Source organism: Schistocerca serialis, chromosome 2 (assembly GCF_023864345.2).
Source record: "Schistocerca serialis cubense isolate TAMUIC-IGC-003099 chromosome 2, iqSchSeri2.2, whole genome shotgun sequence".
Lineage (NCBI taxonomy): Eukaryota > Metazoa > Arthropoda > Insecta > Orthoptera > Acrididae > Schistocerca > Schistocerca serialis.
The window spans coordinates 1,032,477,329-1,032,495,640 of NC_064639.1; positions in this window are offsets into that span (position 1 = coordinate 1,032,477,329).

Here is an 18,312-nt window from a genome sequence, read left to right on the forward strand (position 1 = left end):
TGGCCAGTGCCTCCCGTGGCTAGGGCCACGTTCTCTGCGACGGCTTCTGCCGTGCAAAAGCGCTGGCGTGGCTACCTATAGCAGAACCGATTCCATTAAGCCTCACCTGCCGTGGCTCTCTGAACAGAAACAAGCACTTGTCTCCTTCACTTGAAGTAACTGCAAACATCTATCTGTTATATTGCTAGAGAAGGCCGAAATGCACGCTATAAGCTCAGGCAGGATGGCGTGAGGTCTGAAACAGGATACGTAATGAATGCTATCAAGAAAAGTACGTAGCTTCTGGAATACTTAACTTTAATCCATCATTTGTATACATCGTTCTTGATGAGACATGCTTCATACGATAACTATCAATTGCTATGGCGCCTTGCTAGGTCGTAGCCATTGACTTAGCTGAAGGCTATTCCAACTATCTTCTCTGCAAATAAGCGAGGCTTCGTCAGTGTTCCATCGCTAGCTAAATCGTCCGTACAACTGGGGCGAGTGCTAGTAAGTCTCTCGAGACCTGCCGTGTGGTGGCGCTCGGTCTGCGATCACTGACAGTGGCGACACGCGGGTCCGACATGTACTAATGGACCGCGGCCGATTTAAAGCTACCACCTAGCAAGTGTGGTGTCTGGCGGTGACACCACACTATCTACGATTGAATTCAGCGTTACAACCACTGTCAACTCTCTCTAATAATTTCCTTGACCTTAAAGTAAGTGATTATCAGTTTGGTTGAGTGAAGTGGGAGAAAGGCGGGTGGCAAGGACTTGCCGCATTTCATGGCCCATCATTATACGATTACAAGATTGCAAGGCAATCACTGGAAATAGACACATCCATTAAATATCTAGGAATATGAGTAAGTGCCTTTTTAAAGTGGAACAACAACATAAAACTAATCGCAGGTAAAGCAGATGCTAGACTGAGATTTAAACGAAGAACACTCACGAAGTGTACTACATCCACGACGAGTACAGCTTCGAAAACAGTTGTTAGAGCAATGTTGCTCGTCAGTGTGGGATCTGTACCAGAAAGGACTGATACAGGAAATAGAGAAGATCCAAAGAAGAGGAGCGCGTTTGGTCACAATATCGTTAAGTAAGCGCGAAAGTGTCACAGAGATCCTCATACAGCTCCAGTTACTGTTAAAATACCGAGGGTATGCGTTCCTAGGAGAGTCAAGCGTTTCATCCAACGTATATGTCGCGCAAGGCCCTTGAAAGTAAAGCTCACAAGAAGACTTACCAACGCAAAGTTCACACGAAGACTTACCGACAATAGTTCTTCATGCGGGCTCGACCAGGGAAGGCGGGCAGTGGAAGCGGCACAGAAACCAAACTACAGTGTTGAGTCAAAGGATACAAACACAGAGAAGTAGCTGAGAACAGAATGAGACGGGATTGTAGCCTGTTCCCGATGTTATTCAGTTTGTGTGTTGAGTAAGAAGTGAAGTAAACTACTGGAAAGCTAATTAATATTCAGGGAGAAGAAATAAAAACTTTGATGTTCGCCACCGACAAGTAATTCTGTCAGAGATGGCAAGGGACTAACAAGGCCAGGTGTCTTGAAACGAGATGATACGGTGAATAAAACAAAAGTAAAAGAAGGAAAATGGAATGGAGCCGAATTAAATCAGGTGACGCTTAGGGAATTAGATTAGGAAGTGGGACACTGAAAGTGGTAAATGAGTTTTGCTATTTAGGTGGCAAAATAAGAGAAGATGGCCGAAGCAGATAAAACGCAGGCTAGCATTAGCAAGTAAAAGTGCCTCTGAATAAAGAAAAAAATGGTTCAAATGGCTCTGAGCACTATGGGACTTAACATCTGTGGTCATCAGTCCCCTAGAACTTAGAACTACTTAAACCTAACTAACCTAAGGACATCACACACATCCATGCCCGAGGCAGGATTCGAACCTGCGACCGTAGCAGTCGCGCGGTTCCGGACTGAGCGCCTTAACCGCGAGACCACCGCGGCCGGCGAATAAAGAAAAGTGTGAAGTTATTCACATCAGTACTAAAATAAATCCGCTAAATTTCGATTACACGATTAGTCACACAAATCTGAAAGCTGTAAATTCAAGTAAATACTTAGGGATTACAATTACAAATTACCTACATTGGAACGATCACATAGATAACGTTGTGGGTAGAGACTGCGATTCATTGCCAGAACACTCAGAAGGTGCAACAGGTCTACTAAAGAGACTGCTTGCACCACGCTTGTCCGCCCTAGTATTGCTATGCGATGCGGGGTCCGCATCAGGTGGGACTGTCGGATGACATCGAAAAAGTACAAAGAGGGGCAGCTCGTTTTGTATTATCGCGTAATAGGGGAGATAGTGCCACAGGCGTGATACTTGAACTGGAGTGGTAATCATTAAAACAAAATCGTTTTTCGTTGTGGCTAGACTTTCTCATGAAATTTTAATCACCGGTATTCTCCTCCGATTGCGAAAACATTCTGGTGGCACCCACCTACATAGGGAGAAATGGTCATTACGATAAAATAAGAGAAATCAGGACTAGCAAAGAAAAATGTAAGTGCTCGCTTTTTTTCCACGTGCCATTCGAGAGTGGAACGGTTGAGAGACAGCTTGAAGGTGGTTCACTGAATACTCTGCCAGGCACTTTATTGTGAATAGCACAGTAATCACGTAGATGTAGATGGACGCAATGGTGATGTTATTCTGTCATCAGGATCACATAGCGCTGAGAGACGCTCGTACTTGCTTGATACTTATATTAACGGCTATATTTATGCCTATACGAATGTTTGTGTTTGAGACTTGTAAGCGTCCCGCGCATACAGATTTTTTAATTTTTGTATTTAATATACACTATCTGATCAAAAGTGTCCAGATACCGCTTGTTGGACATCAGTATGCGCTGTGTTCACCCTTCGTCTTTATGGCACCTTGAACACTGTCCGGAACACTTTCAATGAGTTGTCTGAATGCCTGTGGAGGAATGGCAGGCCGTTCGTCCTCAAAAGCCGAAACCAGAGAAGGTATTGGAGTTGGATGCTGGGATCTGGAGCGAAGTCGACGTTCGAATTCATCCTAAAAGCGTTCCATTGGGTTCAGGTCAAGGCTGTCGGCAGGCCAGTCCGTTTCAGGAATAAAACGTTTTCCAACACATGACAGGGATGACACAGCAGCCAGTGATATACAAATGAGAACCAAACATCAGTCTTCGTTTTAGGTATGTATTTATTGTTTATTTACCAATGAAGCGTTTCGGCTGAGCCAGGCATCTTGAGATTGGCCTACACAAAACAAATACACATTTCGTTAGAAGTGACATGATCCCATTTTGCAAAGCTGGAGTTCTCTACATCTACATCTACGTGATTACTCTGCTATTCACAATGAAGTGCCAAGCAGAGGGTTCAATGGACCACCTTCATGCTGTCTCTCTACCGTTCCACTGTCGAACGGCACGCGGGAGAGCGAGCACTTAGATTTTTCTGTGCGAGCCCTGATTTCTCTTATCGTGATGATCATTTCTCTCTATGTAGGTGGGTGCCAACAGAATGTTTTCGCAATCGGAGGAGAAAAATGGTGATTGAAATGTGGTGCAAGCAGTCTCTTTAGTAGACCTGTTGCACCTTCTAAGTGTTCTGCCAATGAATCGCAGTCTTTGGTTTGCTCTACCCAAAATATTATGCACACGATCGTTCCAATGTAGGTTATTTGTAATTGTAATCCCTAAGTACTTAGTTGAATTTACAGCCTTCAGATTTGTGTGGCTTATCGGGTAATCGAAATTCAGCTGATTTCTTTTAGTTCTCATGCGAATAACTTCACACTTTTCCTTATACAGGTTCCATTGCCATTTTTCGCACCATACTGATATCTTATCTAAATCATTTTGGAAGTCGTTTTGATCATCTGATGACTTTACAAGACGGTAAATGACAGCATCATCTGCAAACAATCTAAGACGGCTACTCAGATTGTCTCCTATGTCGTTAATATACATCAGGAACAATAGAGGGCCTATAACACTTCCTTGCGGAACGCCGGATGTTACTTCTGTTTTACTCGATGACTTTCCGTCTACTACTACGCACTGTGACCTTTCTGACAGGAAATCGCGAATCCACTCGCACAACTAAGGCGATACTCCGTAGGCAAGCAGTTTGGTTAGAAGACGCTTGTGAGGAACGGTGTCGAAATCCTTCTGGAAATCTAAAAATATGGAATCAATTTGAGATCCCCTGTCGATAGCACTTATTACTTCATGAGTATAAAGAGCTAGTTGTGTTTCGCAACAACGATATTTTCTGAAACCGTGATGTGTGTCAATATATCGTTTTCTTCGAGGTACTTCATAATGTTCGAATACAGTATACGTTCCAAAATTCTACTGCAAATCGACGTTAGTGATATAGGCCTGTATCAAGTAGTACTAATACGAGTAACTGAATAGTAGATGGTATTAGGTGCATGGGATACCGTGCATACCTAATGTCCCAGCAAATAAATACATCCCTGCAATCAGTACTGACTGTTTGCTTCTTCATTTAGGGAATTTTAAGTTGCACAAACCATTGCCTCGCCGATGCTGCTTTATGACAGAGTGCGTTGTCTTGTTGATACAATCATCGTCTCCGAACTGTTCCTTTACTGTACGCAATGCTGTAAAATATGATCATATCGTTCCGCATTTAACGTTTTATTAAGCGCAATAAAACGACCATATCCTAACCACGAAAGAAATCCCACCCCCTCCGTACTCCACTGCACGCACTACACTTGATGGCAGGTGACGTTCTCCAAATATTCCCCAAGCCCAGACCGTTCCATCGGATTGCCATGGAGTATAGCGTGATTCATCATTGCATGTCACTCGTTTCCAGTAATCCACCGTCCATTGGCGTCGTTCTTGACACCACCTCAAGTGTCGCTTAGCACCGACTAAAGAATCGTGTGTCTTTTGAGCAGCTGCTCGACCACAGTACCCCATCCTTTGTAACTTATTACGCACAGCCACTGTGCAAGTTGCACTGCTAGCAGCGCTTTGGAACTCACGAGTGGTTCATTCCTGATTTGACGCGATGGTTTTACAACAATCCCCTGCAATGCTTGACGGTTCCCATCCGTCAGTGCGTGAGGTCAGTCTGGTCTCCGTTTAGCTGTTGTGGTTCTTATGACTTCACAGTCACATCTTCATCAGTCGATTTGGGCAGGTTTGGAAGGGTTGAAATGTTCCTGATGGATTTGTTACTCGAGTGACATCCAGTGACCGTACTCTATTCATCGTAAGAACGATGCTGATTAAAACAAACATATGCGCGGCAGTTGGTCGGCTGTCGTAGTACGGTTCACGTCTGTTGTTACACCGCCTGCAATTGTGGCCGAGCGGTTCTAGGCGCTTCAGTCTAGAACTGCGCGACCGTTACGGTTGCAGGTTCGAATGCTGCCTCGGACATGGACGTGTGTGATGTCCATAGGTTTGTTAGTAGTACTACGTTCTAGGGGACTGATGAACCTCAGATGTTGAGTTCCATAGAGCTCAGAGCCCCTTTGTTGTTACGCCATTCAAAGTAAACGCTAATTATGTGTTAGATATTTTGTGTTATACCACTGCTAACAAAACTCACAGACGTTCTAAAGCATTAACAGACAGCAATGGGTTTTCTTATCAGTGTGCTAAATGCTTATGCCAAGTATTTCTTGTTTCCAAACTCAGTGTACAGTCGCTTTCTGTGCGCTGTTCTGTGCACTACGTTATGGCTAACATAAAGGATAGAGCCCCTCCACGCGCACACCGACGTGGTGACCAAACCGAAAGTTCTACTGTCACCTCCGTATAACACGTTAGTTTTCGAATCAGAAGACCCATGATGTAGGCTGTGATGTTGTCCATGCGCCTGGGTAGGATTACTCATTGACATGGTCTATCAGGAGACAGAAAGTGGACGAAACCGATCGAAGGGTAGCGGTTTGTAAGAGCAGAAGGAAAAAAAAGTGCCAAGGCAAGCGCCAAGGGAAAAAAACGTCTGCGGCAGTAGGACGGGTAGTAAGGGCAGTAGCGGCTTGCTAGCTGCGACAGAGCATGCAAGGTGAGGTTATGTTAATGCGACGTATCGTGCATCGTTACCTTTGTCGCTGCGGGTGCTCGTTGTAGATGGGTCTGTCCGGCCTCTGCAGCTGGGCTCCTGTGAATTCTCCTGGGCCTGCTGCAGAGGCTTCGACCCTATAACAGTCCGAGGTCGTCATACATTAGTGGGCGATCGGCCATAAATCAGCTCACAGTGTAGGGGGTGTGTGTGGCTGGTTTGCGTTGTACAGTAGTGTGTTTCTTGTACTGTGATCCGTCCGTCACCTCGAATGAGAGTGTCCACACGTTTCAACACTGCAGGAATCACAGCTGTGTGCGGCCGGCCAGCACGTAGGACATAGGACAGGTTTGCACGACCTTGTTGCGTTGGTGAGCGACGCTTTGCCCTAGTCTCACCGTTCTTTAGTTCTGTGCCAGGTCTCCGTAGACATCCTATTAGCGCCTATGAATATCTGCGAAGCTCTGGTTCTTCGCCAAAAGAAACTCAATGACAGCTAAGTGTAGCACTGATACCACACGAACTTCATGGAACTATAGGGGCCGAATCGTGAATATTCCACGATGTCGCACTAGAAATTCTGCATTTTTGCAACCGAAACTGGACGAGCTGAAGACAGTGGCGGCGCGGACACAGAAGCGTGGAACCATCACGGGGGCCCGGCTGGGAATTCGACGACGCCGGCGTCCCCGGGGAAGCGGTCGGCCGGTGCCGACGCCCCGGCGCCCTGGGAGTGTATTAATTCAGTGGTAAACGCGCGTTAAACGTGCGCCGGCGCCGCGTGCCCCCTCGGAGCGGCCTCCTCCTTCGATTTTAATTCCCATCAAAGGCCGTGATTTGATACCAGGTTCCCCGGGGACAAGGGCGCCGCGGCGCGCCCGCCAGGGGGAGCGGGGAATTGACTTTGTGATTGGATTTGACAGACGGTGGCCGAGGATTGACTCAAGACCCTTTCACAATTCACACCCCGGTCCCTCCCCCTCGCTCCCTCCACCCCCCGCCCCTCCTCCGCCCCCGTGCCCCGGGCGGAGCAGACGCAGCAATCGAATTTGACGGAGCGTCGGGTCGGCTCGGGCAGGCGTCGGTGGCGTCGGTGGCGTCGGCGGCATCGTCTGCCTGGCGTGGAGTCGCGTGCGGCTGACGACTACAACAAGCCTTCATCAGCACGCGTGCCGGCGCCGTCGCCGTCTGACTCACCCGCGCCTTTATCTGCATGCGGACATGCGGCCGCGGGGGCACAATACGATCCGCCGTATTCCCTGTTAATGCGTCTGGCGAGGATCTCAGCCGACGTCGTCCCGGCCTGCTCAGTCAGATAAACCGGAACCGCTTAGCAGCTTCTGCCAGGCGTCACACGCAGTGTTCAAGTCGACACTGCTTCCATGTCACAACACGATTATTGGGTCGTGCCATTAAAATTGCTACACCACGAAGATGACGTGCTACAGACGCGAAATTTAACCGACAGGAAGAAGATGCTGTGGTATGCAAATGATTAGCTTTTCAGACTATACACACAAGGCTGGCGCCAGTGGCGACACCTACAACGTGCTGATATGAGGAAAGTTTCCAACCGATTTCTCATAGCCGGCCGCTGTGGCCGTGCGGTTCTAGGCGCTACAGTCTGGAGACGCGTGACCGCTACGGTCGCAGGCTCGAATCCTGCCTCGGTCATGGATGTGTGTGATGTTCTTAGGTTAGTTAGGTTTAAGTAGTTCTAAGTTCTAGGGGACTGATGACCACAACAGTTAAGTCCCATAGTGCTCAGAGAGTTTTTTTTTTTTTTTTTATTTCTCATACACAAACAGCAGTTGACCGGCGTTGCCTGGTGAAACGTTATTGTGATGCCTCGTGTAAGGAGGAGAAATACCTACCATCACGTTTCCGACTTTGATAAAGGTCGGATTGTAGCCTATCGCGTTTGCGTTCTATCGTATCGCGACACTGCTGCTCTCGTTGGTCGAGATCCAATGACTGTTAACAGAATATGGAATCGGTGGGTTCAGGAGGGTAATACGGAACACCGTGCTGGATCCCAATGGCCTCGTAACACTAGCAGTCGAGATGACAGGCATCTTATCCGCATGGCTGTAACGGATCGTGCAGCCACGTCTCGATCCCTGGTTTGCAAGACAACAACCACCTGCACGAACAGTTCGACGACGTTTGCAGCAGCATGGACTATCAGCTTGGAGACCGTGGCTGCGGTTACACTTGACGCTGCATCACAGACAGGAGAGCCTGCGATGGTGTACTCATTGACGAACCTGGGTGCACGAATGGCAAAACGTCATTTTTTCGGATGATTCCATGTTCTGTTTCCAGCATCATGATGGTCGCATCCGTGTTTGGCGACATCGCGGTGAACACACATTGGAAGCGTGTATTCGTCGTCGCCATACTGGCGTATCACCCGGCGTGATGGTATGGGGTGCCATTGGTTACACGTCTCGGTCACCTCTTGTTCGCATTGACGGCACTTTGAACTGTGGACGCTACATTTCAGATGTGTTACGACCCGTTCCTGTACCCCTCATCCGATCTCTGCGAAACCCTACATGTCAGCAGGATAATTCACGACCGCATATTGCAGGTCCTGTACGGGCCTTTCTGGATACAGAAAATGTTCGACTGCTGCCCTGGCCAGCACATTCTCCAGATCTATCACCATTTGAAAACGTCTGGTCAATGGTGGGCGAGCAACTGGATCGTCACAATACGCCAGTCACTACTCTTGATGAACTGTGGTATCGAGTTGAAGCTGCATGGGCAGCTGTACCTGTACACGCCATCCAAGCTCTGTTTGACTCAATGCCCAAGCGTACCAAGCCCGTTATTACGGCGAGAGTTGGTTGTTCTGGGTACTGATTTCTCAGGATCTGTAAACCCAAATTGCGTGAAAATGTAATCACATGTCAGTTCTAGTATAATATATTTGTCCAATGAATACCCGTTTATCATCTGCATTTCTTCTTGGTGTAGCAATTTTAATGGCCAGTAGTGTAGCTTGACAGGGTCTCTACGTCAGCTTGTTCATAATTTTGCAATGAAAATAACTTTGTTTCTGTACCTCTGGTGCCTTAATTCTCGGTGCAATTAGTCAGTTCCCTCTAATATAAAAGCGGCTAAGCACCTGTGTTCATGTCGGCCACAATTTACGCGTTTTCCATGTTTTATATTATACACTCCTGGAAATGGAAAAAAGAACACACTGACACCGGTGTGTCAGACCCACCATACTTGCTCCGGACACTGCGAGAGGGCTGTACAAGCAATGATCACACGCACGCCACAGCGGACACACCAGGAACCGCGGTGTTGGCCGTCGAATGGCGCTAGCTGCGCAGCATTTGTGCACCGCCGCCGTCAGTGTCAGCCAGTTTGCCGTGGCATACGGAGCTCCATCGCAGTCTTTAACACTGGTAGCATGCCGCTACAGCGTGGACGTGAACCGTATGTGCAGTTGACGGACTTTGAGCGAGGGCGTATAGTGGGCATGCGGGAGGCCGGGTGGACGTACCGCCGAATTGCTCAACACGTGGGGCGTGAGGTCTCCACAGTACATCGATGTTGTCGCCAATGGTCGGCGGAAGGTGCACGTGCCCGTCGACCTGGGACCGGACCGCAGCGACGCACGGATGCACGCCAAGACCGTAGGATCCTACGCAGTGCCGTAGGGGACCGCACCGCCACTTCCCAGCAAATTAGGGACACTGTTACTCCTGGGGTATCGGCGAGGACCATTCGCAACCGTCTCCATGAAGCTGGGCTACGGTCCCGCACACCGTTAGGCCGTCTTCCGCTCACGCTCCAACATCGTGCAGCCCGCCTCCAGTGGTGTCGCGACAGGCGTGAATGGAGGGACGAATGGAGACGTGTCGTCTTCAGCGATGAGAGTCGCTTCTGCCTTGGTGCCAATGATGGTCGTATGCGTGTTTGGCGCCGTGCAGGTGAGCGCCACAATCAGGACTGCATACGACCGAGGCACACAGGGCCAACACCCGGCATCATGGTGTGGGGAGCGATCTCCTACACTGGCCGTACACCACTGGTGATCGTCGAGGGGACACTGAATAGTGCACGGTACATCCAAACCGTCATCGAACCCATCGTTCTACCATTCCTAGACCGGCAAGGGAACTTGCTGTTCCAACAGGACAATGCACGTCCGCATGTATCCCGTGCCACCCAACGTGCTCTAGAAGGTGTAAGTCAACTACCCTGGCCAGCAAGATCTCCGGATCTGTCCTCCATTGAGCATGTTTGGGACTGGATGAAGCGTCGTCTCACGCGGTCTGCACGTCCAGCACGAACGCTGGTCCAACTGAGGCGCCAGGTGGAAATGGCATGGCAAGCCGTTCCACAGGACTACATCCAGCATCTCTACGATCGTCTCCATGGGAGAATAGCAGCCTGCATTGCTGCGAAAGGTGGGTATACACTGTACTAGTGCCGACATTGTGCATGCTCTGTTGCCTGTGTCTGTGTGCCTGTGGTTCTGTCAGTGTGATCATGTGATGTATCTGACCCCAGGAATGTGTCAATAAAGTTTCCCCTTCCTGGGACAATGAATTCACGGTGTTCTTATTTCAATTTCCAGGAGTGTATTTGTCTAGTAATAGTCCGATCCAGATGAGCGAGTGAGAAATTCTTAAGTTATTGCCAACTCTTGATGGAGCACAGTCGTGTTGAAGATGTTTCTGTACTATATCCCACTGTGCCCCTCCTTTTCTCTTCTTATATGAATAATTTAACGAATGGATGAGAGCGTGTGAGGAAAATTTGAATGTATATATTGCCGGGAGTAAGGTAGTCTTCCATTGTGACAATCTAGCCAACTTCAGGAAACACGTAGCAGGTAGCAAAGAAGTTTCTGTTTGCCTTTGTCAAACCTTTTGCATAGGTTGCCATAATACAAAAGACTGATTCTCTGATCCTGTTCTGAAATCGGGTTGTACTTTAGTTTTTAGAAATAAATAATATATTAGAACTGTAGCGCATTTTATAATTGATTATGGTCCACCAGTAAGGTGATTCGGTGCCGGCGAAACAAACGTCCATTGATAAATCCCCAGACAAAGAAGTCCGTGGCGTGAGGTCGGGAGAACGCGCCGCCTGGATCAGGAGTCCTGCGCGTCCAGTCAGTCTCTAGGGAAACATATCATTCAGAAACGTACGCACATCTGCGGTACAATGGTACGGTGCTCCGTCCTGTTGAAAGTAAACATAACGCACACGTTCGTGCCTCACAAGCTGTGGCAAGAGAAACTGGTGCAGCATATCCATGTACATCGATCCGTAACAACGAGCCATAGATTTCTGCAATGGATATTCGCTGCCACACATCAACTTTGGGGCAGGCTCACAGGAATTGCGGGTTCTGCACTGGTGGTGCGTCAGCCCAGATGATGCAGGTATGTCGATTAACCCTTCCACACGTGTGGAAGGTTGTATTGTCGCTGAATAGGATTCTGTTGAGAGTCTTGCAATTTGCATTTGCTTCACGCAAGTCCAGACACATGTTCATACGCTCTGCCGAAGTCTCGTCATGTAACAGGTGGGGAACCTGCAGACGGTATGCTCTTTTCAGCGTGTGTTGCAACGCTTCATGTACGGTCGAGCGTGGAATTTCCAGTTCCTCGGACAATCACAGCACCGATTTTGGACTGCATTCAACGGATTTTCTAATGTCTTCAGTTCGTTCCGCAGAGGTTGATGGACGACCTTGACTGGGATCGTTCTTAAAGGAACCAGTGTACTTCATTTTCTTGACTGACTGTTGAATTACCTTATCGTTAGATCCAGGATTATGGACTCGGCCTTCAGATTTCGTCAGAATTTCACCACACGACAATCTCTGCAACCCACACATCACAATGGGTGTTCCATCCTGCATAGGTAAAATCACTCATATTGAGGGCCGCGCGGGGTAGCCGCACCGTCTTAGGCGCCTTGTCACGGTTCGCGCGGCTGCCTCCGTCTGATGTTCGAGTCCTCCCTCGGGCATGATTGTGTTTGTTGTGCGTAGCGTAAGTTAGTTTAAGTTGGATTTAGTAGTGTGTAAGCCTAGGGACCGACGACCTCAGCAGCTTGGTCCCTTAGAAATTCACACACATTTTAACATTTAATTTGAGTAAGAAATTTCTGAGAATGTACGTTTGGAGCACAGCATTCTGTGGTAGTGAGACATGGACTGTGGGAAAATCAGAACAAAAGAAAATCCTAGTTTTTGAGATGTGGTGCCATAGAGGAACCTTGAAAATTAGCTGGATTGATAAGGTAACGAATGAGGAGATTCCCCGCAGAATCGGAGAGGAAAGGAATATATGTAAAACACCGACAAAAAGAAGGGACAGGGTGGTAGGATATCTGTTAAGGCATCAGGAATTAACTCCCACGGTACTGGAGAGCTCTAGACGATAAAACTTTAGAAAAAGACAAAGATACATCCAGCAAATAACTGAGGACCTAGGTTGCAAAAGCTAGTCTGAGTTGAAGAGGTTGGCATAGAAGAGAACTTGTGACGGACCGCACCAAATCAGTCAGAAGACCGATAAAAAAAGTCCAGTGCAACATGAAAAATATGGACGGATTTGTGTGAAAGCAACACACGGATTTTGCACCCCGATAATGCACTTACATTTCTTTGCACATTCGCAAATTTTTGGGCAGAGCTATACAACTCACCCTCCAAATTCTCCATACAAGGCTCCATGTGACATTTTTTAATTTACAAAAATAAAGTAACCTAAAAGGGCCGTCGCTTTACAAGCGCAGACGAGATTAAACACATGTAGATGAGACATATCAAGTTCTAGAAATATTTCAAGGATTAGAAAAAGCGCTGGAATAAATGTATAACATCTAATGAGTAATATTTTGAAGGTGATAACACTGATGTAGACGAATAAATAAAATCATTACCAAAAAAGTACATTTCCTGTAATTTTTTAAACACACCTTGTGCAAGAAAGGAAAATTAGAGTTTAACGTTCTGTAGACGATGATATCATTTGAGGAGGAGCCCCTGTTCGTATTGGACAAGGATTGGGAAGGAACAGAGTTGTAAAACTACCGTATGCTACTGTAGATTACCATAAGTAAACGTACTGTGTGGTAATTTTCCTACTAGCTTTGGTCAGTTAAGGTCATTTCTGCGTTATTTGTGTGTTGGGTATGTTGCATACCTATGGGCGTTACCTCATAACGGTAGCTTTTTTTATGTATACTACCAGTGTCTCACTAGATTTCCCAAAAGCCAGAAGCGGTGAACGGTCTAGAAACTGAGTGATGATGTATAAAGGGCCTAGTAACTTATTACAGGAAATTTTTGTTCTACGTATTTATCCTCCTGTCTGTTACTTAAGAACGAACAGTAGTTACAGCAAAACTGATCTCGTCAATGTTTAATTCAGGTTTCACTCGAAATTGTTGATTTGTAACGTGGAACAGGAGGTTGTTTTAGTAAAAATGAAAAGCAATACAGGTTTATCATATAGCACTAGAAAACATAATTTCCTAAACAAAAAAATACAGTAAAAAAAAACACAAAACAAAAATATATCAAACATCGCTTCAGTACTTCATCGAACTTATATAAATCTTGTTTCTATTATTCGTAAACAGCTTTCGCATTTTTTTAAACAATAACAGGAATCTTTTACCTGTGATCATGATGAAGAACGTTCTATCGAGTACAAAATAACGATAATAATCACATAAACTTTTGTATTCGTGCATCAAAAGTAATGCTTTGGTTACATAAAAGCGCAGAAGTTATGCGAGCAACTAATTTTTATTACGTATAAAAAACAATTCATACTCGGTAAGAATTTAAAGTACACTGTGAGGTAACATTGAATGATGTGTGGTTCTATCGTAGGCTCCCATTTTCTGTCTTACGCACTCATTTATTTTTCTTTACCTACCAATTCAACCAGTACTACCGGTAATCCCGCCATTTATGTATTAGAGCGTAGCTCTATGAAGGAACACTGCGTATTGTTTACATAGAAACTATCCCAGGATTATCTTACGTTAAATGGTGTGGAAACCACGAATACCGCAGTCTCGGCGGCCAGACGGAGATTTTATCCTCGTTCCACTGGAATATGGGTCCAGTGTCCTAACCACTGAGGCAACAAGGAAACCTGAAACCTGCTCCCCCACATAAATTTTACTCAGTAAACCCATTTCTCCGAAACAAGCGCGGAGGAAGGTAGCTTTTGTAAACGAGCGCGACACTGGTTGACATTCAGCTACACAGGGAAATGAAGAGAGTCCTGAAAACGATCCCATCTGATGCGTCTAAGCGTCGACTGCTAACGAAAAAGTTTGAAGACGATCATAATTCACCAAACTATCCAGAAAGTTTAACCTCCTATTCCCCACAGTACAGATCAGCGAGTGACTTTCCGCTGCTTCACATGTATCAGCGCACGTAGTTCCGCGAGAGTGCACAGCAGTAGCTGCGTTCGCTACGCCACGCTGCAACAGGGCACTCAGCTGATTGATGACCGTCTGCGTATAGACGTGAGCCAATTCCACTAGCAGATCGACGGCTCTCAAGCAAATACACACACACACACACACACACACTCATACATATACATACATACAAACGGCCGCGCACGCGAGCGCTAGCAGAAGCACGAAACAGGTTGCCCATGATTCAACTGCTTTCATCAGCAAATACGAACATTTAACTGAAAGATGAACAGATGTTTGGCACTATAAGGTATCAATAGAATACAATTTCTTAGTTCTTTCTCATCGCGCTCTCGACTATCTCATTAGCCCGACTTATTTCGACGAAATTAATAGTAAACTGAAACTTCCTGGCAGATTGAAACTGTGTGCCGGACTGAGACTCGAACTCGGGACCTTTGCCTTTCGTGGGCAAGTGCTCTACCATCTGAGCCACCCAAGCACAACTCACGCCCCGTCGTCACAGCTTTACTTCTGCCAGTATCTCGTCTCCTACCTTCCAAACTTTACAGAAGCTCTCCGCGAAAGCCAAAAATCCCGAGTTCGAGTCTCGGTCCGGCACACAGTTTTAATGTGCCAGAAAGTTTCATATCAGCGCACACTCCGCTGCAGAGTGAAAATCTCATTCTGGAAACATCCCCGAGGCTGTGGCTAAGCCATGTCTCCGCAATATCCTTTCTTTCAGGAGAGCTAGTTCTGCAAGCTTCGCAGGAGAGCTTCTGTAAAGTTTGGAAGGTGGGAGACGAGATACTGGCAGAAGTAAAGCTGTGAGGACGGGGCGTGAGTTGTGCTTGGGTAGCTCAGATGGTAGAGCACTTGCCCACAAAAGGCAAAGGTCCCGAGTTCGAGTCTCGGTCCGGCATACAGTTTTAATCTGCCAGGAAGTTTCATATCAGCGCACACTCCGCTGCAGAGTGAAAATCTTATTCTGGAATAGGAAACTGTTGCCGAAGTCACTGAACACTATTGCTATACGATTTTCAATGCAATCCACAAGAGAAATATTATACAAAAGGGGAAAAACAGACACCTTATGCCGAACAGAAAAATGTTTTAATTTCTTCTTGATGAACTTCAGTTTCCTTTCCAAATAGCTCTCTGGTTTTGCTTATTGCTTTTTCAGTGTGCAGACTGAATAAACACAACCTTATGCAAACATGTAGTGCGACATGTAATTTCCACAGATATGGAATTTTATAACATTTACCCTCTAATTTTTATAGCAATAAAGGTTTTATCTCCAATGAGGTGTTCAGAATACCAAATATTAACTGTCACAAAGTTACTCTCCAGCTGAGAACAACACTGTGACATGAAGTCTAAACCAAGGAGTTAAATTTAAAAAAAAAAAAAAAAAAAAAAAAAAAAAAAAAAAAAAAAAAAAAAAAGGGGACTGACCCAGTATTTCTTTATGACGCACAGTCATAACTTTGTAGCAAATTAGCCCAGATTTATGAGTTGTGTTTTATCCATACACAGAAAAACATTCCTCATGAAATTTGCCACTTTGTAAGGATTTATTTTTCTAATATTCTATAAATCCAAATAATTAAAGGCCTATCCTCATTGAAACAAAATAAGAAAGAACGAAAAGAACTGAGGTGCATTAAACAAGGTAATAAAACAAAACTTTTACTTCCTTATTTACGCATCTGTTCAGTAGAAACATACGAGAAAAATGTGGGACACAAAACTTACATTTAACTCAATATCCTCTACGCAAGATAATTGATTCAAATTGTTAGATGCTTACACGTTCAGGGGCACGAGGAAAAATGGTTTTGACACATTTAATACTATAAGGGTTGTCTAAAAAGTAATGCCTCCACCTTTGTAACTCTTCAACAGTTGGCAGCACTGTTATGCGGCAGGTACTGGCTTGTTCCGTAGCCTCTTCTCTACAGCTCCAGTTGGCGGGAAGTCTTAGCACTGAACGGTTGTGTTACAGTGTTAAGTGTGGAACCCCGCGCAGACGGTCGGTCAATGCGATTCAAGCGACGTGTAGTCATTAAGTCCTTGACAGCAGAAGGTGTCACCCCAAAAGAGATTCATCAGAGAATGAAAGCAGTTTTTTGGTGACTGTGTTTATGTGAGTACTGTGCGTCGTTTGGCGAGTATTTTTAAAGATGTTAAGGCTAGAACATCTGACCTGAGTGACAAACACAGAGTTGGACGTCCTGTGACGGCAGCCACCGAGTTTCACAAGCAAAATGCTGACAGTTTCATTCAGGACGATCGTCGTATCAGTCAGAGAGAAATTGCAAGCACAATCGGCATTTCACAAGAACATGTGGGTCACATTATTGCTTTGCTTGGATATCGGAAGATCTGTGCACGATGGGTGCCACCACAGAAGAACTTCCAGAGACCGAATCTCACCACCGTACGGCATCCTCCATACAGTCCAGATTTAGCACCGTCTGACTTCCATCTGTTCCCGATAATGGAAGACGACCTGCGGGGACATCATTATGCTTCTGATGAAGACGTTGAGAGAACTGTGAGACTGTGGTTACGGAAACAGTGTCGACTTCTTCCGTGACGGCTTCAGAAAACTTGTTCATCGTTGGCAGAAATGTATCCAATTGGCTGGTGATTATATGGAAAAGTGAATACTGGAAATTAAAGATGACACATTGCAGCTGATCTATATTCTGAATGTTGACCCGAGTTACAGTATTTAAGGGTGAAAAGCTAAAATGCGCCCTTAGTCACAAAGTTGCCCAATTTCACAGTACTGCTTCTCTTTCATGTTCTTCAATTCTTATAAATGCAGTCTACTTTCTGTAAAAGTTGTGGATAATTTTTCATTCCCTGTATTTTGTGCCTAATATCTTGATAATTTCTCACAGTGTTTCTCAGGCAACGTTGTAAAGAGTTTTCTCTAAATAGATAAATACTATAAACATAGGGTTTGCTTTCTGCATACTGTCTTTTGAATACTCTCTCAGTATTTTCATCTCTTGTTTTTTCATCTTCTTGATTTTTCGCTCTTCACTTCATTACTGCTGTTGCTGAGACATATGAAGCCTCTTGTAAGTTTACTGTACTACAGTGTCTCAATTTGGCATTGATGGAAACATTTCTTGTATTGCAATGGTTCAAAGTACATCTGTATGCTTTTTGTAGTTTTTTGGTCCTTTGTTCATTGGAAGTCAAGTTGAGTCATGTTCTCTGTATAACATCCCCTAGGTATTTGAGTCTTTCTACTTGTGTTTTCTTTCACACTTCTTTATCAATGGGTGTCTGTCTGCGGATTTTTTACCCCTGTACTGCCTATTTTCATATGCGATTTGTATTCCCATTTTGGCTGAGACTGCGTATGGTGTCTCTAGAGCTTCTTTCCTTGTTTTCTGATACTTGTTATGATGGCTTTACCATTACCAAAGGCCAGACATTATGTACTGAAGATTGTTCCCCCGTGTCTACCCATCGACTCCTTTGGCCCATGTCCTGGTTATTTTCTCCAAACCCGAGTTAAATAGAGTGAGTGATGGCTGTCTTTATTTCGAATGGTTCCGAGGTCTCTCCCACAACCATCACTTTGCATGTTGTATTTGTTTTTGTTTCCTAGGTTAGATTTCTGGTCTTGTTGTCCACCTTCATGTCTTCTAGTACGCTGAAGAGTATTTTGTTGCCTATGAGGTCGTAGGCCCTCTTATAGTCGATGGATGTTATTGTGGTGTTTGTGGACTTCCATGTTGCTAATATTGTTTTCAGGCACTGCCTTAACGTCCCTTCTAATTACTTTTGTCTTTTTCCGCGTTG